Consider the following 23,014-nt stretch of genomic DNA (forward strand, 5'->3'; position numbering starts at 1 on the left):
TGTTTACGACGCTGCATAATTCCTTACTTATAATCCCATCGTGTCCCCATGAAACGAGCAATTATCGCGCGTGGATCGCCGTGCCGGCGGTTCCGGTTCTTCCGTAATTCTGCCGTCTCTGCTCGTTAATCTGCGCGTGCGTGTCCACGGCCCCTTCGTAATTTCAAACATCAATCGTTACGGGTTTCATCGGACAAAGTGCTCGTTAGCGATTTTTTTCGAGTTATCGGTTACTGGTTTTTTGCCAGCAACGGCCCCAAGTCGTATATAAATATAAATCGTAATTTATATACATCCGTTTAGGAATTGAGTCAGCTCGAAGAGTATTTTCATATCGGGGCCGGGAGGAGGAGGGGGGAAGGGCGGTGATCTAAAAATTAGAACACGTTTAATTACACGTCCCTCGAAGATCGGCGCGATTAATATCATCAATATCATCGATAATTATTTGTAATCGTCATACCATTAATTCTTCAGAATTACGTTGTCGTTCTCTATGTTTTCTTCGTATACGTGATAAAAATCAAACGATACGAGCGAAACACGAGAAGAAGATAGCGGGACGATGTATCGGTCGCTTTATCAGTGTCATTAATCGCGTACAACTTCCTCGAGAAGATTTTTCTCTCCATCGTTCCACTGACCCACTGCATCATCACACGTAACGCGTCATAACACACGGTGGCACGCGTAGTGTCGGTTCATAAAACAGCGAGCGAACGATCGGTACCTTGTGCTATCGCGGGCGGTAGCAGGTTGCTCGTCTCTTTGAGAGCGGGTAAAGCGTCCGCTCGTAAACTTGATCCCTGTATAATTTTCAATCGGCCCAAGGATTTGACGACCTCGTCACGGCCTCCACCCTTCCCGGCCAGACTTCCAGATCCTTCGTCCTCGTCCTCGTCTTCTTCCTCTTCCTCCTCCTCGAGTTCTCGTGGAGGGGGAAACGTTTCCCAGAGATAAGGGAGGAATGACGAGGTCGCAACGACCGGTAAAAAGGTGATCTCGGCCGGATAATGCCGGCAGCCGGAGGTGTGGAGGTGCTCGAGGAGGAGGAAGAGGACTGGAAACGGTTCGCTCTTGCGCCTCTCCCTTCTGGGCGTCGAGGAACGCCGTTGCCTGCGGTGGCCGTAAAAAGACAATACCGTTCTCGCGCCGCAAAAGAGTCTTGCCGCCAAGTGCCATTACGGGGGCGAGGATGGAGTACACGGTGGTGTACCGTGTTCGTACCGTGTGATGCGGAGAGAAAACTCCTTCTTGCTCTTCATCTTCCGTAAAAATTAATCTTGTCGTATCGATTCTCGAACGGAGAAAGAAGAAACTATTCCTTCTTTATCCTTCGTGCTACGGTTGGAAGTCGGTGGGCGAGTCCTTACCACTTTCAATTCCTCGAAAATCATCCCCGAAATACATGGGGATCATGACGCATCGAGGAGCGCAAGCTGTCTCGAGGAAGCCTATATAAAGCGAGCTTATACGCCATTACTTTCTCTCTTCCCTCCTCCCTCGTGCACGGGGAAGAATTGAATTTTATGCCCGAACGGTTTATTTACCGGTGCTGATCCGAGCCGCGTCTCCTCCTCGATCCTTCGATTCGAGACGATTCGTGGGAATGTTCGAAGCTCGTGGCACGAACAACTCGAACGAAGAAGAAAGAAAGAAAGAAAGGGAACGAGGAAGAAGGAAAAATATATTTGATCTGTAAGAAGTTTATATCTTCTTGTTTATGACGATGAAGGAAAAAAACAAAACAAAAAAAAAGGAATCTTAAATCGTTTCGAGATGACCGATATGGGAATTTTTCGCGAGAATTGCACACGAGGCTAATTAAATAAAGCTATGTCCCGTTTGAGCCGATTAAAATCTCCGCGCGGCTAGTTTTTACCCGGCCGAGATTTATCTTCGATCGCGTAACTAACCGAGTAATTCTCTTTTGTTTCAGGTAAGTGTGAACGACTTCGTTTTCTGAACGTTGCCCGGGGACGTGACTACGTGTACAGATCGTGAGTATATATATATATTAAATCTCCCTCCCCACGCCCACCCTCTTGCCCAGCTTTATTACAATTGAGCGTAACACGCTGATCGCCGCGCCCATTTCTACCGCGATTACTTCAATCACGTCATTGCGTCGAGAACTTTATGCGGCTCCGCGGAATCGAGCTATGTATCGCCACACTTAGTTAAACGTTGGACGCTTTCGAGATTAAAACGTGTAATTAAAACGGAAGGAACTTCCCTCATTTTTTTTCCCCCTATTCGAAATATCGCTTCGACCGATAATCCTTCCTCCCTTTGATTTAAATTAATTTGAAATTAGACGACGGATGAGTCGTTCGTGACTGTTTTTTTTTTTTTACTGCTGCAAAAATGTCGAAAATAAACGCTTGATTCGACAAGATTGTTCGTTACTGCGTTTTAAAAAAAATATAACTTGGAAATATTCGTCCCGAATTCGACTCGCGTGTTAAAATGGTAAAAAATGGGTTCGGAATACCTCGTGCTCCCCTCCCCCTCCCCGCGTAATTTTCTCCCCTCAATAATGGCTCAAAGAAGCGTCGGCGCGATCGACTTCCCGTCGAAGCCCTAATGGCACTCGGAAATTAAAATGCGATTCGAGGAGCTCGCTCTTCTCCCTCTCTTGCCACCCCATTCCTCCCCCACACGATCGAGGAGAGGTTGGTTGGAGAGGTTTGATCGCATTTAACTTGGACGCTCATCCGTTGATTTCATTAAACGATAACCGGGCGCGCAACTTTAAACCCTGAGCCGAGAGTGCGGGCGCATACGAAATCAGGAGGAAGCCTTCTCCTCGGTTGTGGGGAGAGGAGGAGGAGAAGGTTCCGAGGCGCGAAACGAGGGCGGTCCCGAAATAGTCCAGAGGCGATACATTAACGACCCCGTAATGACATCGGCGCGGAGGGGTGGGCGACGGTGGCGGAATAGATAAAAAAGACATTAGTCATTCCGTGTCGGTGTAATTGCGTCTAGTCGCGATTCCGACCCCGTGTCTACCAGGGGCTTTAATGAGAACCTTTTCTTTCCGAGGGAGGGCCGATTCGATCGTGGATGGGACGTGGATGGTTGTTCGCGTTCCGCCGTGGATATTGGGCAGAGGTGGAGGTTATTTGAAGATGCGGCGAAATTTCCGCATTCGTACGCGAGAAGAAAAATAGATATTCCTTTCTATTTTTTAAAGTTGATAAATAAGGGCTGTTACGTAGTTATTTTATATAATAATTGGTATGAAAAAAATTTATCATTTAATTTGCACGTATTAAATTTGGAATTGATAAAATTTAAGTATACGCGATATGGAAAAAAAAAAGGATAAAATATTCATCTTAATACATTCTCGACATTTAAAATGTTGAACCTAATCGATTTTTAAAACATTTTAAACGTATCAAATTCACAAATGTCGCGATATCTCATTCTCATCCGTCCAATCTTGAATTGGTAATATATGTTCACGACCAAAAAAATCGACATCTCCTCTTCATTTTTCTCTTCCCGAAATATCCTCGCCGTTACAATCGATCGCGAAGCCAGATCCATCGATCAAACGAAGGGAAGAGAAAATTCCTGCGTTGTCTCCAGCTAACGACGTTGTTAGCGGTCCTGTTACCATTATTCCGTCACAATTCCGGGGAGATTTATCGAATTCGGCGGGTGCCGTGGGTGTACGCGCTTAAATGTTAATGACGTTTGCGTCCAGGTGTCGGGCTCGCTGGTAATTGATTCAACCCACACGGGATTCACCGTGCAACGGAAGAAAGATTCTGGTGTCGCGAAGTCTGACTCTCGTCCAACGTGTACCTTTTGCCGTGTAGCAAATCGTCGATCTGTTCCCACGTTTTCTCGCCATCCACGAGCAATCCACCTTCCACGAGACACGACGAGACGTGGGACGTCTAGCCACCGGTCTTGCTCATCCTTAACTGCCTCTCATTCGATCGTGTCACGTTCATGTTGGATGGATAATTTTTCGAGAGAGAAAGGGAGAGAGAAGTGGTTGAATGTCGACGTCTATTATCTCAAAAATTTTATTTAACATACGTTCCGTGCGTACGGATTAACGACCGAGCCTTGCAATAAAGTTCCTTCGTGTCGAGGAAGGTGTATCGTGAAAATTTGTCCTTCGTCACTGGGAGAGGGGATTTTTATCGTTGCGATTCGTCATTTTTATTCGAAGCACGATAAATCCGCTAATCAAGAGGAATGAATTTCTTCGAAGGAAATTTCATTCCATTAGATACGAATTCTATTATTGGAACATAAACGAGAAATCTTAGGCAGCGCGAAGGATCCTTAATTTAACTCGGACTATCGATCGATCGACTCGAAAATCAAGAAAAATCACGCATCAAATTTTTCCCCATTCATCGATTAATACACGTTTTATATAATTCACATTGATACATATGCGCTCCATTATTCATCACAAGAACAACGATCACAAGATAATAAATAAAGTGAAACTTGCACGAACTCGTGGAATTCTATTACCGGTCGAACTATCCCGTCTTCCCGTGTCGAACAATCGGCGAACCTCTTAAATCCTCCCTCGTTTACCGGCGTACAAGCAGCGTACAACACAGCCTCGTTACGAGGTAGTCCCCGCGAGACAAGTTGACAAGAGTCTGTATCGGGCCAAAGTCTAATTAAACCTAACAGTGGTGGATCAATCCGCGAACGATTCTCTTCCTTTCTCGACCTTTCGAGCGACGGAAAAAGAGTTTCTCCTCTCGAAACGCGATTGTCGCGGCGCCGTTCGTGTAATGTTAATTCAATTGAACGATTCGCGTAAATTTATCATCGTAAATTTATCACCGGTTATTCACGCCTTCCGATAATCTCTAAGGGAATACGTGGCTTTCGTCTATCCTTGCGATCGAGAAGATGAAGCGATAAAGAATCGATGGGGTTGATACGATTTGGAGGATTCTGAGTCTTGTAATGGCAATTATCAAGTTATCGTAAATGGAGGAATCAAAATTTTTAATCGATTCTCTAGAACTGCTTTTATCGATTCTCTCAAACATAGGAGAAAATCTTCCCCTCCCCCGACTCCCACCACGCTTTTTCTAATCGACGCTCGACGATCAAGAGGGCGTCAAGGTTCCGGGAATAGGAGACAGGAGGATAAATCGCGGTTATTAGCGCGAGATTACGCGGGTTTGCGCTCAGATTGGACCGAGTGGGGTCCAAATCCAAAATCTATACGTCGAAAGGAGTGGGGGGATGAGCATCGGCCTGGACGTGTACAGTTTTCCCTCCGGTTGGCCATCTTTCACCGGCGGCCCGAGGAGAAATAAAGATGGGGAACACGGAAGCGTTGGTGGGGCTAAGAGAGGAAGGGGGATGTAAGAAGATTCCGACGCGTGCACATTGTTAGGGGAATCAGATTAGCCGACGAGGCTGATGTATGTGCTTTCGCCTGGTAACGCACCGTGCCGAACTCGCGCCACGTCTCGCTCCCTTCCCCTTCCTCGCCCCCTCCTTCCTTCTTTTCATCTTTCTTTTCGTCTCCTCGCATCGCCTCTCGCGATCTATCCCACGAATGATGGGGGCTAATACCCCGATACCAGGACCGCTACCTCTGCCTCCCGGATTAAGATCGATCTCGCTCCGGAGCAACTCTTAAGCACCGTCCATCGTCCTAATACTTCTTTTCACGGCGCCAGGCACGCAACCGATACATTATTCCAACGTGTTCCTTCGTGTAATTACGAAAGAGAGGGAGAGAGCTAATCCTGGAAGTGGGGAAATAAAATTTTCCCGACGTTTGAAGATTTTGAAATGTTCCTCGGAATTTTTTGCATCATTCTATACGATTTATCATTACACGAGAATTCGAAGAAAATAACGGAAGAAGGAAGGGAAGTTTCGTGTTTCTCGAAACTTTCCCGATCGACGAGAAAGAACAAATTTAACCTTCTTGATATCGTTATTCCTCCATCGAGGGAGGAATAATCTCGCCTGGATTTTCCATGTATAAGACGATTCTCTCTCACCGGAAATCGCGTCGAGATTAGATCCGCCATCCGCGGAATGAGGATTCGAGCGAAAACAACGACACCTTTCTCCGACGCCTGGCCTTGTGTATCCTCTTACGCGAGGCACGCAGGTTAAACGCCACCCGTCGTAAAGGTAGATTAGATTATCGCGTCGCAAGAAAACCGGAAATGGCCGCCTTCACGAGGAAAAACGGGGAACAAGCCGCGCTTTTATTGTCTCCGGTTTTTCGGTGAGAAGGTGGGCCTTTTTTCGTTAATAATAGGTGCCCACCTCCTCTTCCACACTCTTCTTCCTTCCTTCTTCGTTCCTCCCGTGCCTTCTTCCCTTCAACGCACTCTCTCTCCCTCTCCCTCTTTCTCTCTCTCTCTCTCTCTGTCTGGTTTGGAGAGTTCGTATAGAAGCCGACGGTGTTCGAGATAACGGGCGGGGATCCGGCCAGGTACAAATATTTGACCGGTTAACTGGCTCTGATGTTTACCCTGTTAGCCGCGCTCATGGCCGTCGCGGTGCTTGTCGGCCTGTTCGTTGTCGGCAACGACTTCCTCGTGTGTATATTCCCGCGACGCTGGTACACACGTCGCGATAATCGTAAGACCGTGTGGGATGTGTGCCGTCTGGATAACGCGCGATCGACGCCCTCTCCTCCCAGCCCAGAGAGGAGGAGTGCCGTTTGTTAACGTTGCTTTCTTATGGATGAATCTTGATCGACTCGACGACGACGATGCTTTCGATCTTCTGGAGGAGGAAGATTGGATCGTTTCTAGATTATCGAGGATGACTTTTCTTCTTCTTTTTCGACTCTCTTTCGTCTAGTCTATTATTTTATGGCGTGTAGTTTAACGCGCGGCGAGGAAGTCGTCGACCGAAGTCGTCTCGAAGGTGTAAAAAGAATCGAGGAAATTTACAGGAGATAGAAAATTGCGGATGGTGAGGGAGACTCGATGGATTGCTCGTTTGGAGGATGATGAGTCCCGTTTCCTCGAGTAGCGGGAAATATGTTCAAACACGGTCTAGCAACAAACCGAGCAACACTTGGACGGACCCGTCCGCCTCGCCGTTAGCCTTAAGCCAACAGACTCCGATGCCAAGTGCTCTTCACACATGGTCTCGTGCCTCTGCCACGTAACGAACGAGCGAACGTGACTTCTTTTTCCTTTCGTCACGCGCCCTATATATATATATATCTCTAAACAACGTTTCCATATCCGATTTAAGATTCCAAATTCGGTGAGAATTCATCATTATCTTCGATCGAAATTATTTCATTCATCAAATATGTTTTCTTCTCTTCGATACGATATACTAAAATAACAACGACCGTCACAAATCGAACCACCCTCCTCCCGTCTACGATTCCTCGCGTAATTAACCGTCGTTTTCGCACGGAGTCCTCGAGCGAGGAAAAATTCTCATCCCGCCTTCGCGGTGTGTGCCGCCGTAGCGTTACGTTCTTCTCAACATGGAAACGCACCATCACACGCTCGCCAGATTTAATCAAAACGCAAATGCCGCGTCGTGGCACGTATAACAGCGCCGGTTAAGAGAGGTTTTCGCGCGCGCCATCGAGCCGCATGCCTCGCCATCTCGTATCTGTCTTCGAGCTACTCTCGACGAGGAAGCCTCGTAAAGAGTCTCGCGCCGGGTCTCTGGTTATCTCTCTCTATCTCTCTCTTTCTCTTTCTCTCTTGGCGTGGAACGACGATAATAATTAAGGATTGCCGGTGAACCGGGACGTGTGCATACGTAGCGAGCTTACCGAGGCGAGAACAATTTTCGTCGTCGTGGAGTATTGCGCGTATACGTGTTCTCTCTCTCTCTCTCTGTCTCTCTATCTATCTGTCTATCTCTCGTCCTCTGTTTATCTCCGGTAGCGAGATGGAAGAATCGAATAAGGAAGCTTGAGTTTCAACCGGAGGAGGAGCTCGTTTAACCGTTTTCGAAGTTGGATAGTTTAGGATGGATCGCGTGTGAAAGGGGAATTTCTGGTGGTTTGAAGAAGTTTGATAAGGGGCGGGGTGTGTGGATATTTATTTACGGCCACATACGTCGACGAGTTTAAGTATTTATCAGCGAAGAAGTGTCTTTTTAGTTTTCTTTTTTTTTTTTTTTTCCTTTTCCTTTGAGAGGTTTTCAGTTTTGTTTAAGGTTTTGGTTTTCTTCGTATAAGATGGCTTCCAGTGTTATTAGAGAATTACAGCGGGGGGAGGGGGATTGGTAAGAGTGGTCTTGTTGAGACAGTTCATGTATGCTCCTCTCGGAGAAGGGACAAGTGTTCGGCATATTGTTTACTTTGGAAACTTCGCCTGGGGTCTGAACCTGGGAAAACTCGATTCACCATTTTCATCCGAATAATTTACATAACTCAACTTGGGCACCCGACTATCCGTTGTTTCGAACTCCCCCTCTCGGAGCAATTAATCGAAAGGATGTGATAAAAAAGATAAAAATTACTCTTGTTGATTTGAAAAAGAATTGCGCGAGGAGAACGCGATCCGTCCGGAGCTACGCCAATGGCTCCACGAGAATACGCATCGTCCTCGTACCGTTACCTGGCCTTCCTTCGACCGGAGAGAAGAGGCGAGGAAGAGATCTCTCATTCGTTGCCTCTCCCATTCGTTATCTTTCGCAGGTTCCATGCCAGCGGACAGTTAAGGTCCCCTGGTCCCCTGGATGGATGTTCCACGCTATAAATTCGACCGATATAAACAGAGGGAAGGGGAGAATGGAAGTGGATGGAGGAGGGGGCGCGAAATGATTCGAGGTGGTTAAGCGGAGGTGTGCCGGATCCAACCTACCTTTTAACGCTCTCTCTCTCGTCTCTCGTCCACCCCTGCGATGGAACACGCACGCAGTATAGTCCATTACCGGGGAACACCTTTTCGTTCGACGGCTGTGTGGGGTCGCTTTGATTGCCTTCCGAGTTATTTTTAATCATTACGAATTGGTTTCTCACGTGTGTGAATGGAATTGGCAAAGTTATTTAACTTTGGTATTTTGTCCGTACACGAGCGAAGCGATCTAAAATTATTTTTAGACGAAGTTTTTTTCACGTTACAATCGATCACGATCGATCACGAAACTGGAGTTGGAAATTATCTGTACGAAATTCAATCTGTACGTTTTTTCTTTCTTTTCCTTCACTCGAGCGCGAATAAAATGGAGCGAACGGAACTATTCTCTCCCGGGAAGGCGAGATTTTCCCACGTTTTTCGTGGGGGGCGGGGGGTTTATCGTTCATTGCCGCGTGAATCGACGTTCCCGCTCTTGTCTCGGCCCCAAATCTCTCGCTATCTCTACTCCCAGCCTCCCACGCGAACCTGGACAACCTTCGACAAGCTGCCAGATATCTTTGATCTCCAAGGTGTTCCCCTTGCCTATCTCTCTCGTCTCATCTACTTTTCTCAACCCTCCCTTAACCCTTCGTGAATTTATTGTTCATCCGTCAAGTTCTTCGTTCTCGCAACGGAATTTTCAAAGAGAAAAATACGAAACGAAAGAAAAATCCTCGTTACGATCGACACGTATATAGGATAAAGAATCCTCTTGCACACAAGGAACTGCGCGGGGAACGAAGTCTCGGCACGAAGGGAAGGGAAGGAAGGCGCGATGTCTCGAAGGTGTAACCGCAGCCACGCCCCAATTAGGTTGAAGCAAACGGGTGTAGGTATCGCAGGACCGGTATTTATGATGAGAATGTCCGCACCTGTGGTGACATCCGCCACCGAACGGCCAGCAACCCCTCGTGGAGCAGGGCGCGAGTGTTTTATGGCGCGCAGATAGCCTCACGCACACCTTTCCTTCTCCGCCGTAGCATTGGCTACAGCCAGGTGATATATGACGCGTATATTGCTCTTGGTGAAGCGCCGCGAGCCACCTCTATCCGCGATCCTATATCCACGTCGTCGCTTGTTTCTCGAGGTTACCCTCGTGCCGCTAACTTCCCCCGATGAGAGCGCGGGCCACGGTCGAACGCGGATCCTGAGAATTTTGGAAAATATCCAGAATTATTTCCCGCCACGAAGAAAATATAGCGGTTGATTTCTTGGAAATTATATCGCAGAGATAGTTGAACGATTCGTAATATAGGAAAGGAGGCAAAAAGAAAGAGAGATACTTGGATCTTCCTTCGAAGAAACCTTCGCGAGGTCGTGCGTAGGTTATCCGTCCATCACTGTCAGCCAAGAAAATTCCCCGAATATCCTTCTGTTGGAAGAAAATTGACGACTCGATATCTCGCGAAACCCTCCTGGAAATAAGGGAACAAAAGAGATCGTACAATACTGTTGTATCCTGATTAAGTAAATTACTGGCGCCTATAATTCATATATATATATATATATATACACACCTAGATAACGAAGATTAACGGTGATTATTCATGTAAAGTAAACTTTCGTCTTCGTTCCTAGAAATCTATAGACTCGCTCGACTCGTGCCTAGCTACCTAGAAAGTTTAACAAAAAAACAACGTTAAAATTGAATCGACTGGAAAGGTTACTTTTGTCCCCAATTCGAACAAGAAAATAAAACCTACACCCTCTTCGCGAAAGACACTTAAATCGATAGCAGAAAGTAATCAGGCCGATGTTCCGCCGATGAATCACTCGTGTCCCCGTCCGCTACAAGTTGCAATTCGATTTCGCGTGCTCGACGAACGAAGGATCTCGACGGCAGAGACGAGAGAGAGAGGAAGGAAGGAAGGAAGGAAGGAAGGAAGGAAGGAAGGGGAGAGGGAGTCTCGTGGAGGAGCGCGTAAAACGCGGGGGAATGGGGTCCGTTTTCCATCCGTTTCCACGGAGTATCAGCTCGCTATACGCGCTTTAATCGCATTCGAACGCAATGTCGTGGAAAATTTCATTGGAGCGGAGGCGGAGGCGGGAGATGGCGAGAGGATCGAAACAGAATGGATCCCGCTGTGACTTTGTCTCGACGTTGCGGGACCCCCAGCCGTGCTTCATCGAGAGAGAGAGAAAGAGAGAGAGAGAGCCATTTGCATATCCACCGTCCACGGCTGCAATCGCGCAGCGGCGGCCGGAATCTTTTTACGAGGCCGCGAATTATGGCGTTACGATATCGGCGCGTACATGCGCGCCGATAAATGTGTGTATCGCGTATTGCTCCTTGCCCGGGATATCTCCTCGTCCCCGTTTCGCACGGTCGAGCCTCTATTTTAAGTCGGGAAGGATCGCGAAGCGACGCGTTCCGTTTCGAAACCCGCTTCGTTATCGTGTATACCTCGAAACGGCGATTTCTTTTATGCCGGTTGGATTACGTGTGCTGGATCGTTAAACCGTTGCGAATATCGCGTGGATTATTTCATACACACACGGATTGTGAAATTATCGGGCCGAATGGGATTTCGTATTTATCGATCCCTCTCGTAAGAGGAATTATTTCTTTTTCTTTTTTTTCTTTTTTTCCTTCTTTTTTTCTCCTTTTTCGAAGAATATGTATTTATTTTAAGAAGTAAAAGTATTTATCACGCGCTTCGAACGTGTTTTCTTGCAACGTAGCCGTAACGAATATTTTGTATTATTACAAAGATTGCGCTATTCGGTCAGCGTGTGCAAGTATTTTAGAGAACGCTCGGTATATCCGTCTTTCTTTTTTTTTTATTTAAATGTAGCTAAAGATACATCGGTGGAGAAAACAAGTCTCGAATCATTCTTGGATTATCTTTCTTTTTATCCTCAAGTAAAAATTCTCAATACATAAAAAAACCTTAGTCGCAAGAGTATGACACGAATCGTTTAAAGCGAAACATAATTTTTGTTGCGATATATCTGCATTTTTCTTCTTCTTTTTGTCTTCTAGTTGCATATATCTCGAATTATTCTCCGATCGGCCATAATCTTTTTAATCGCGAAGCGAAAATTCTTGAATCCGATGCAGAAAATTATGTCTATCTACGTAAGAGGTAAAATCTCCGAGTTGGAAGGGTGTGACACGGGTCGTCTACAAAAATGCGGAGAACAGGTAATTCCAGGCATGTCGCTGCCATCGCGGGAGAGGAATCCGTCGCTAGGACTTTCGTCATTATTCGAGCCGCGTACCGTTTGATGCCGTCGTTACACGTCGGAGCAATGAGCGTCGCGAAGGTGTGGCCGGCCACGGTTGTGTTTAAATCGTTCCCTCGTACACGCGCCGTTTCATTTCGAACGCGCGCCCGGTGGTATCGTCCATTAACAGGCGCCACGGGGACATAACCTCGATCTTTGATCCGCGTTCTTCTCTCGATTCTCGGCATTGATTATCTTTGCCGTGGCGTGGACGAATGAAAAATGGCTCGACCCAGACGTGATCGACGGGAAAACCACGACTGGAGATATCTTTTCGATTTTCCACCGTTTATGGACCACCGGAACGGTCAACGTTTATTCCCATACGAGAAATTTAAGATGGTGCCGTTTTTCGGAACGATCCACTTCCATTTTATTTAATCGTATCTAGAAATTTTTTCCAAGATCGGTAGTTCGGTGTAATGCCAACACGGGTCGGATATTTTTCTTGAGAAAGAAGCATTGCGAATCTTAATAGCAACAGGAAACGCGTAACACCGCAGGATGTTACCTTCCCTCGCGCCTCGGTGCAAATAAACCGACGCGGCGAAGTCTGAAAGAAATAGCAAGGGGGATGTCGAGTGGATCGCGCTATTTACATTTACAAGTAGACTGATTGAAAATCTACTTAATTAAGTTAACGACGCGCCATTACATTTATCTCCGTCGAACATAAATATATACACACATAAACATAAACACCTTCTTCTCCCCTTTATCTTTAACCTATGTTAACAAATCGATATTCTAGAAAAAAAGATTAATCTTTCATCAACAGAAAATATCGTTCCCATCGCTCTGTACTCGAGAATAAGAATAAAAAAGAAACAAAACATCAAGCTCGAACAGCTCGTTCCCAGTTTTCCAACCGGATGAAATCATTATTCTCTCATTATCAATAACTCACGATCGAGTCTCCTTAAAAATGGAGAAGAAAATCGCGGCGAAAAAGCTTCCTCCTCCCTGCCAAACGAGGGAATCACCCCCCTTGAACAGGTGGAACAGGTGGAAGGCGCAAGAACTGTGCGAGGGGAGGACAGCGTGTCGGTGCGGCGAGATAAATCTGCCCGCGAGGCGAACATCCCGCTATGGGCGCGCATTCTTTCGACAGTGCGCGCAGCGCAGCGCAAATATCGATCCATCGATATACCACCCAATGCGGTGAACGGCTGCGCGATTCCATCCCGATCGTTCCACTCGATCGACCGATCGATCGCTCCCTGTTGGTCAGAGTGAAGGAGAGGAGAGACGAGACGAGAGGGCCACGATGCGGCGGCGGCACAATTTGCAGGATCGTTGGGTGCCCCGTGCGTGCTCTCGCACCCCACCACCACCGAAAGAGAAGGAGGAGGAGGAGGAGGGCTGGGCGAGGAGGAGAGGGCGCGCAAAAAATCGGTCGTTAATTGGGATCAAGACGTAACCCCTCGAGCGCGCGGACGTATAGGGACATGGAGCGGTAGTTACACGTATCCCACAGGTACCGGGACGGGTGCCTTGTGCGGATCACGCACGCGCGCGCGCGCGCGTGCGCACACACGCGCACACGGAGATCCGCGGTACGTAAGCGCCGCTGCCACGGGAAATAACAAACGACGTGCGATCCTAATTAATTACTTGTACCGCTAATTACTGTAATTATATGTTGCCACACCCGCCCGACCGCCTGTTTCTCCCTCCCCTTCGATGCCTCGTTGTATCTCTCTATCCGTCTAGCTTCCTCCCTTTCCCTCTCTCTCTCTGTTTTCCTCTCGTCGGAGGGAGAGGAGGATTTGTTGCGCGGCGCGATGTTTATTTTCAAGCGAGCAACTCTCGGGTAAATCTGCCCGTAATTTCTCTCGCGTGTCTTCGCGCGTTACCAAACCGTTGCCGCTGCCACTCGTTTCATCCTTTCCTTCCTCGATAACGAAGGGAGATAACGTTCGACGCACGCTTTGATTCAACCAGGGGAAAGAGAAATCTGTCGAGGATAATTAAATCGGTACGAATTAATTCGAGAAGGATTAGGGAATAATTAGGAATCGTGGAAGATCCATGGAAAGGATGGGTAGACACGGGCGCGCGAAAGTCTGGCGGAAGTCTGGAAAAATTTCGGCTCGCTAAATTGGCCCGTCGAGCCGAGCGCGGGGCAAGAAATATGACAGGATCGAGGCCGATGATCGGAATAAAGGATCGAGGGCGGTTCTCGAGCCGATCGACAGGTGACACGGGCAAAAACCGACCGCCTCTCCAGGATTACGAAAGAGGGCCGTTGCGCGGCGTTTCATACTTGGCCTGATGAGAGGAGGAAGAACTCCTTCCTCGTTGCGTTGAAAACAAGCGAAGAAAACGTGAGACGCGGTGAGCGAGCAACCGAGAATCGCGCGCAGGGTACAGAAAGGGGGAGAAAAAGGAGGGAGCCATCGTCCGTGGCTTTGTCTCCAATTAACCGACCTCCACCGACAAATTAGGTCGCGTCTGCCAACGTGGTTGTAACGATCGTGTACGGGCTCAGCTTCTCTCGGACCATCCTTGGACTGGTAGGAGAGACGCGGCCTTGAGAGGCGTATGATCGATCGATCGATCGATCGATCGGAGGATCTTCCACTTATCTCTCGGTTCGCGGGGAAAACACTGCGTTCCAAGAATGAAAGATGATCCGAGGATTCATGCAGGATTCCTGCAGGGGAAAAACAAGGAATGCTAATAATCCTCCCCCCATCGTGGATCACGACGAAGCGTATAAACGTTTGTGGAAATATCACTTTTGAAATATCTGCGATATTCGATGTTTCATTTGGCTTAAAAGGGATAATGCTTTTTCAATGAGTGTGTAAAATAATCAAGGAATTGAGTTTTTGTTTAAAAACAATATATATATATAAAAAGTTCGAATACACCATCTAATGTCGTTTTAAAAACAATTTCCATCGTTTCAGTCGTCGCGAGGATCGTTAACTAGCCTGAATAACGCTGGCAATTTCGATAGTCCGAAAAATATATAAGATTGACGATTTTAGCTCGAAAAAGGTGCAAAAAGGTGGGCATGTTTCGATGCCTGAGAACACGACTCTTGTAACGGTGATGGCAAGAGAAGGAGGGAGAAAGAAAGAACGAAAGAAAGAAAGAAAAAGAGAGAGAAAGGGAGAGACCATCGAAGACCAGTTCCGGGCAGACAGTGTGGCACGCAGAGTGGTATATTTGTGGCATTAACCTCTCGGTGGTGTGTATGATTGGGCCGGCAGATGTCACTCGTTATGTAAATGGCCGAGTGTTTACGAGGAGACACCTCTGGTAACTAGCTCTCTCTCCACTCGCGGCTTCGTCGTAATGATGCGCTAGAAATGTCTTCTCGCCTTTTTGCACCGTCCTCCCGTTCCTGCTCGTATATCGCCCCTTCACTCCACCATCTCGTTCCTCTCATCTTTACGCTCGTTCCTACTCGTTCGTCAATATCCCTCGATGAACGATTCTGATTGCTTTTACCAGTTAAATAATCGGCAATGCATTACAGACCTGAGCCCCTCGATTCTATTGGCGCCCGTAAAAGGTTCGTTTAAGTTTTCGATTTTTTTCCCCTTTCTGTTTCTTTTCATCTTTAGGTTCAAAGGATCGATTGGAAGAAGAAGCGAGAACTTTTTTTTTTTCGTTGATTTGATAATTTGGAATAAGTTTACATTTATTACATTATGTCGTTAGATCTCTGAATACTTTTGTTAATCTGTTGTATTCTTCTTCTTCTTCTTCTTTTTTTTTTATCGAATCATTTGATTCTTTTATAAAATTTCATAGGTTCAAGAATGACGAACGAATGGGGAATCAATTAGATTGAATTTTCGGGTAACGAATTGTAAATTAAAAATGAGTTAGTTATTTGTTCCATGTTTCTAAATTAGAAGTTGAAAAATTGAGCGATAAGAAAGCTTAAAACCAATCGTTTCGTCCAATTCCTCCAGTTAAACGAGATTTTCGATTTTAAATAATCTCGTTTGGTCAATAGACTCGATTAGCCGCCATTAACTAACACTTCCAAATCCTGTATTTATAGAACGTGAATTCATTCAACGTAGATTAAAATTGAAAACTTCTTCAACGTCAAAATTAATTACCGCTTTATTAAATTCGACTTTCACTTGGTGGAAATGGAATTTCACTAGAAACATTTAAATTCTTACACCAATGTCCAATTTCCATTGATGCACTTTGTTCCTGAATTATGCATTACCTCCGATCCTTTATATTATTAATGCCATTGGCGAATCCATTATAAGATTTCTAAAAAAAAAAAAAAAGGAAAAAAATCCTTATCCATCATGTTTCATCGGCAAATTTTCTTTTCGTTATCGACGAATTCAAATTCTCATTGACACTGGCAAAGATCTCACGTTAATTAACTTCAAGTCGAGACGATTCGAGAATTCGTCCCGCGTCTTCGAACTGGCCAGTTGGCTCCTCGCTGTCACGAGATCGTATCTGCTCGATGACGTGGCCAACGATGATCGTTTCATCTCGATCCTCATCACGAGGGAGGACTAGGACACCGATTATTTCCAATTCTTTCGAATAATACTTTGCATGTATCCGTCATTATCCTCCAATCGTTTATTAAAGAAGAATCCATCGAAAGGATTTGATTAAATCGTATTCCAATCTTATATTCGTTTCTCTACTATTCCAAATACATAAATCCTAAAAAGATCTCACGACTACTTCAAACTTAATGAGAAAGTTCCTTCTCTTTCAACAAACTATACTCCAAAAAAAAATAAATAAGTAAATAAATAAATCTACAATCTAAAGATACAACATCGATCGTTTCGTCCAACAATTTGTTTTCAACAATAACGAAATAAAAAAAGTGTTCGATCATCGGTTATCCGTTAACGAATAAAAGGGCCAATAAACCACGAATTTTCAGATGAACAGCGGAACAGAAAGGTTTTTATTGTCGGGGACCATAAATAAGGCCTGGTTCCCTGGTTGGTAAATAGGTATGCACGGTTGAAGAGAGGTGAAAGGAAGGTGTTCGCGATATCTTCTCGCGAGTGTGCGAGTGTGCAACAAGGGGACTCGGCGTCTAATTGCGTTAGATAGGGAAGGCCTTATTAATAACCTCCGCGACGCGGGGATTATCCCGCTAGGAAGATATCCAGAAACGAAGGAAACGAGCGGAATGGAGAACCGCGTGAGAGCCTGGAGATAGTGGACACGGCATTTCACTTAATGATAACCCGTCCCTCCTCCTATTCGCTCCTCCCTCGCTGACCTGGACGATCCTCCTGGAGGAGGACCGCGAGAGGACCGCACTCACTTTCGATTCTTCTCCCTTGTTACACCTCCCGTCCTGTCCTTGCCATCTTTGCCCTATCGTCAGCCCGATCTGAACGAGAAGCTGCAACGCACTTCTCGTTCTCCTCTCTGATCATTATATCTTTTATCAATTTCCCTTTTTTATTAATCGATTTCCAAACTATCAAATCTCGCCCGTGAATTTCGTATCGAATCGCAACCGAGAATTTGTTACGTCTCTTGGTAACGAGAGATTTGCCGCGTTCTTTTGAAATTTTTGAAAATGCTGCTTTCGAAAGCGTTTCCTCCAAGACGTTCCAATTATAAATTGCACAGGCGAAAGAGTTAATTGTTCTGGAACAGGATTTTAAGGGATCGCCGCACGAAGAAACGCTCGTTGATCTCGCGAAAAATCATTTCAAACTTCCATTAGGAAAAATCGTGGTCGTTTCTCACGGTCAGGCCAACCAACGCGTACCCTACCCTACCAGGGTGTGTCAGCGACTCGATCCTTTTTTCTCCTGTCTTTTCTTTTCTTTTCTTTTCCTCCATTCTCTTTCCTCGAAAGCCGGGGATCCTTTCGTTCTGGCCGCGGCAGGAGAGCCGACATAACTCGATACTGGACGGGATTTGCATACGCGTGTGAAATCGCCTCGGTATCTCGTTACACAGTATCCTCTCCTCCCAGTCATCCTCCAGTCTTCGTCGTTGTCTCCTTCGTCCCGATACTGTTCGACGACAAAGAGTCGTCATACCCTTCCCTCTCTCTCCCCTCCTTGAAGATGGTCGATGCAACATTGACAAACTAGGTATGCAAATACAAGACGCGGGGTACAGGAACGGCCAGCGATCAAAAGTCGTGTAATGGTATGGCCACCATCAAGGCGAATGGCCGTGGCGTGGGTGTAACGGACCGCTCGCGTGGATAAGAGCAGGAGAGGAGGACGGATTCCAGTGTTCCCGCGTTGGGAGAAATTGCAATTGGATTCAGCGTGGCTCGAGCAACGGTGTCCCAAGCTTCGGAAAGTCGGGTCGTTTCGAGCCAACGTCAAAATGCACAAGCTTTCCAAGGTATTTATTATCAAGATTGATCGTTGGCGATCGATCCACGGGATACGATTAATCGAATGATCGTGACGAGTGACGATGCCCATCCGCGTTTCGTCCTCCTCAACGAAGGAGGATTCATGAAACGACTGGCGAGGCTCGGCCAGGAGGGGGGAGGATCGAACGATAGGATCGAACGGAAGCCTCGTTGCGCCTCCTAATTTCACTCGTATAAACCTGACCGGTCGGCCTCTCGTCGAAACGCAAGATCGGATCCTCCACCGTCGTGGAAAATGGCCGATCGTAAAATTTCAGAATCGCGGAAAAGATTAATCGGGATCGTTACCCGTTGCTGTTGGTCTCCTGGCTAATTGCCCCTTCAATCGTCGCTCGAATGGAAGGAGAGAAAGATCTTTCTCGAGGAGAAGGCGGATCGTTCCTTCGTTCGCTACCGGTCCCTGGAAAAACGATGGTCGCTCGTAAAACTACGAAATCGTAAAGAACTCGTCTCACGGAATCATTAGTATACAAGGTACGAGTGGTATCCGAGGCATAACTAAGCGGTGGTGAGCGGTGGCAGCCGCGCCACTTATCGTCCACTCTCCGCGGATAATAACGCGAGGAAGAGGAGAAGGAGGAGGAGGAGGAGAAACTGGCCGCCTCCCTCGATCCCCCGTTTCCCTTTCCCACCATTCGTGCTCGCATGAGGCGAGGGACGGATACGTATGCGCGGCGGTCGAGGATTCCTCGCGTTTAACGCGACCAGACACGCGCGGAATGCCCGCAAAACCGTGGCGATCGCGCGCTGCACTAGGCGAGCATTTCGCCGCGCATTGGATCGAAAGGCGGCCACGTATTCCTCCCCCCCCTCCCGCGTTCGTAAATTCGGAGTATGCGGCGGGCAGCTTGGTATTTTCGCGCTATAATTGATTTCTTATTTACCGCGGGTTAACCGTTCCCGGAAGCGCGATTTCCAGGAGATCTGCGGTGGAGAGCGAGGATCGCTCTTTGCTCGCCAAGAATTTCAGATTTCTTGCAACGGTTAAGGGGATTGAAGGTAATGGTAGCGTTGTTGTGAAATTTCAAATCGTTGCACGAGTTTTATATTTTACCGTTGAGAAAACGGTTTCTTTTCTTCTCGAAATTCTTTTTTCTTTTTTTGCCTTCATCTCTAAAAAAAGAACAAGTAATATCTATCTATCGAGCATCCCTTTTCGCTCGCTTCTGGGAAGATAAAAGTAAGTCGTCGATGCGTATTAAAATTATCACGTCATTTCGACACACGAAATTCTCGCGTTTACCGCGACTCCTCGAGGCTTCCGTGCATGCGCGGAAGGGGGAGGAGAGTGGCGAGGGCGAGCAGAGAGAAAGAGAGAGAGAGGGCAGAGCCGTCGTGTTGCATATTTTACATTCTGCTGACGTTCGTGGCGGGCACAGTTCGTTCCCGTACACGCGGAGTGTCGGCAAAAAGTATGGTGGTTTGGAGGCGAACGGCAGGGCCGAGGGAGGGGGGAGGGGAGGAGGAGGGCTCCCGCAGCCGGGTCACCAGTTTTATACTTTTTGCACGGCGGCGGTTGTTGGTGGTTGCGGCGGCACGGCTCGGTATGCGTGCCAGGACATCTTTTGACCCGCGAGGACCTCGTCCCTAATTTGTGATTCCATTCGTCTCCGGGCGCACCGTGGCTCACCTCTTTTGCCTCTCACGAGATCGCTTCTAATAGCTCGCCAGCGATTCTCCCATTCGCTCTTCCGTTTCCGCAAATTTTTCCCCCCATTAATTGAAGAATCGTTATTTCTTGAACATCGATTTGTATAATTTGGAAATAAAAAGTGAAGTAAAAAGTTTGTAAGGAGATACGAGTCTCCTCTGCGAGGAGATAGAAAGAGTGGAGATATCGAGATATCGAGAAAGCAGCATTTCGTACGTTTGTTACGTAAAGGATCACCTTTAATCCTTGTGTCTATATAATATGGAAATCTGGTAATAAAATTCTAAGCTTGAAATACGTAACGTGGACGATTCAACGTAGAAAATATTTAAAAGAGAAACGAATTCCTCGCTCTTTGTTAATTAAAATGATATCTAAAATTTAATGATCATTAATACAAGTTTCCAAGTTTGTTCAATTGATATTCTCGCGTGAAATTAACGCGTGCTTCTGTAAGGAGGATTTAACGAGGAAATCGAAGCTAATCGGTCAAATTGGTAAGAAGAAGAAATAGAAAAACTCGAGCCCGATTGTTATAGAGTCCTCCAGGCAGCGAATATAATAAAACAGTGGTTCCATTTAATTTATGAAATTAATAATGAGGATGCTGAACGTAGTGGCGTTGCGTAACGCGAATGGATACGTGGCTTAATTAGTAGTTACAGTCGATTACAACGTCTTGACGACCAACGTCTTCTCCCTCGGCAATTCCACGGATAACGTTCCACCACGCGGCAAGAACTGTCGGCGCTAAATTGGAAAAGATAATAAAACGAGTTTACGCAGCCTCTTCTGCGGCATGATTTTTCCACCGTTTCATCCGACAAAATTAACGATGGGATTATAGCAGAATCGAAACGATTCCGCTATTCACAATGCGGCACTTCGTCTTTCGTATTCTCCGATGCGTTTGCATTAAGATTTCATCATTAATCATTCACGGTTCAATAATATATTCTCTACGCTTCGTGGCATTAGCTATCTATGCAATTTCCATATTCGTCTCGTTGCTAATTCTATCGAATCCTATCAATATATATGTATATATATATAAAGAAGAAATCGTTTGTACGAACGTTTCGTCGAGAATTTTATAATTTTTAGTTAATGAAGTACGGTGGAATTTCATTTATACGAATTATTTGAAGTCTATCTAAGCTATTATCTGAATTACCGATGAAAGCCTTGTGATAAAACATAGTATAATCGAATATCTTTGATAACCAACAAGCTAAAGAATTTATTTAAAATTCAGACAATTATCGTGTAAATTTGAAATTTGAAATTCTCTCATATGGGGGGTAATAATCATGGCGCAAGTTCAATCGAACAATTTTAAATCAGAACTACGTTGCAATTAATACTCCCGAATATAAAAATATACGAAAGAAGCTATTATGAACTTCTCACAAAAAAAAAAAAAGAAGAAAAGAATTTCTCTTCGAATAAATTAGATTCTATAACGTAATCCAACTACGAATCTGGTTGCAACGAGTTTAAGAAACGAAATTCCGCCGCAACGTTCAATCAATCTCGAAGCAGGGGAGGCGAGTATCGGTATCAAGACGTATCATCCGTCCGGTCTTGATCGCGTTCCTGGATCGTTGGATCATCGATCGGCGATCGGTTTGGCCAAATGTCGGTGGCCAGGCCGGTCCGAAAATTGTATTTAATATGAAATAAAACGCATTCCCCCGCGTGCTGTGCGTGCCAACGACGACGAGGAGGGCATCGACGCGGTCGCATCCTCTCGCGGCCATTGTGTTTCTCCTGTTTGCTCGACTCGCTCGGACGTAGGTATCCACGGATCGTCGGGGGTTCTCAACCTTGCCGCAACCTTGCCTCGACCTTTGTTCCTGCCTTTTCCCGCGGGCGAAAATCCGCTTCCGCCACGGGAGGAAAAGGGGCCTCTCTGCCCGGAATTACGTGCACGCAAACGTCCCTTTTCCGTGCACCTGCCGCGCGGAAATTTCTCCCGAAGAACTCTCGAACGTCGCCGTTATCTCGAGTTCGATTGGAAACGGAGGAAACAGGGTTAGAAATTTTCCAAGCGTATCGATAATTATTGGCGACAGGATTCCATCGTCGTCGATGAACTAGGAAAGAAATCGAATCGGATTGAAATTGAAATGTCTCTTACGTACCCCTATTATTCTACATACGTGTCTTGTTGCGTATAAAAATTAACGAAAAAAGATTGAGCGATTCTCACGATTCTAACTTACGAATAATCGGTTTTACTCCAATTTTGATTGACGAGCTTACGATCGGAGAACCCCTGCCCGGTTGACGTTTCTTCCCCGAGACCCGTGCACGGGCATAAAACGGGTATAAGCGTTGCGTATCCCCGAGAGGAGGACACACTGTCGCCACTGGTAAAAACACTATTGAGTTAATCAACTAATTTATAATTAAAATTCCACGCTGCGAGCCGGCGGGAGTCTCCGGCCGCCACTGTCTCGCCGTGCGAGCCGCGCAAGAAGCGGAGTCTACGGGCCTCGTCCGGCGATCGGTTTCGCGGTAATCGTCGTCAAATTCATAGAACACCAATTAGGCCCCTCATCGACGCTCGCCAGGCCATCCGCAGAGGTTCGTTGCCTCGAACACTGGCCAAGCCTCCAACACGGTTGGAAAAAGTCGACCTAGTTCCGAGTGCTCGAGTTTTAGCCTCGTTCCGGCTAGCGGTTCCTCCGATTCCCCTCCTCGTGCGCTTTTTGCCTCGATCGAGGAACTTGAGAGGGTAGACGATGTTTCGGGGAAAAGTTTTCAACTCTCGCGTGTGCAGGCTAGTTTATTTTTTTCTTTTTTGCAGATCTAAACGATCAAACGTTCGTGGACAGATAAATCGTGAGACGGATCGTACAGCAGGGATAGGATGTCAGAATTTTCCGAATTGTTCGATATTTGGCTCGATCT

The 23,014-nt window shown here is 46.4% G+C and overlaps 1 protein-coding gene and 1 long non-coding RNA gene across 9 annotated transcripts in view; one reads left to right on the top strand and one right to left on the bottom strand.

The window, feature by feature from the left end:
- Positions 1-23,014, top strand: part of LOC107994307 (homeobox protein homothorax) — a 483,716-nt gene that overhangs the window by 212,715 nt on the left and 247,987 nt on the right. The gene's annotated exons all lie outside the window — the stretch shown is intronic.
- LOC133666085 (uncharacterized) lies at positions 9,668-10,457 on the bottom strand. The gene is made up of 3 exons (XR_009829697.1): positions 10,367-10,457; positions 10,133-10,264; positions 9,668-9,996 (listed from the first exon to the last, which is right to left on the bottom strand). It is a non-coding gene; the product is annotated as an uncharacterized LOC133666085 (long non-coding RNA).

The sequence above is a fragment of the Apis cerana genome, linkage group LG5 (assembly GCF_029169275.1).
Source record: "Apis cerana isolate GH-2021 linkage group LG5, AcerK_1.0, whole genome shotgun sequence".
Classification (NCBI taxonomy): Eukaryota; Metazoa; Arthropoda; class Insecta; order Hymenoptera; family Apidae; genus Apis; species Apis cerana.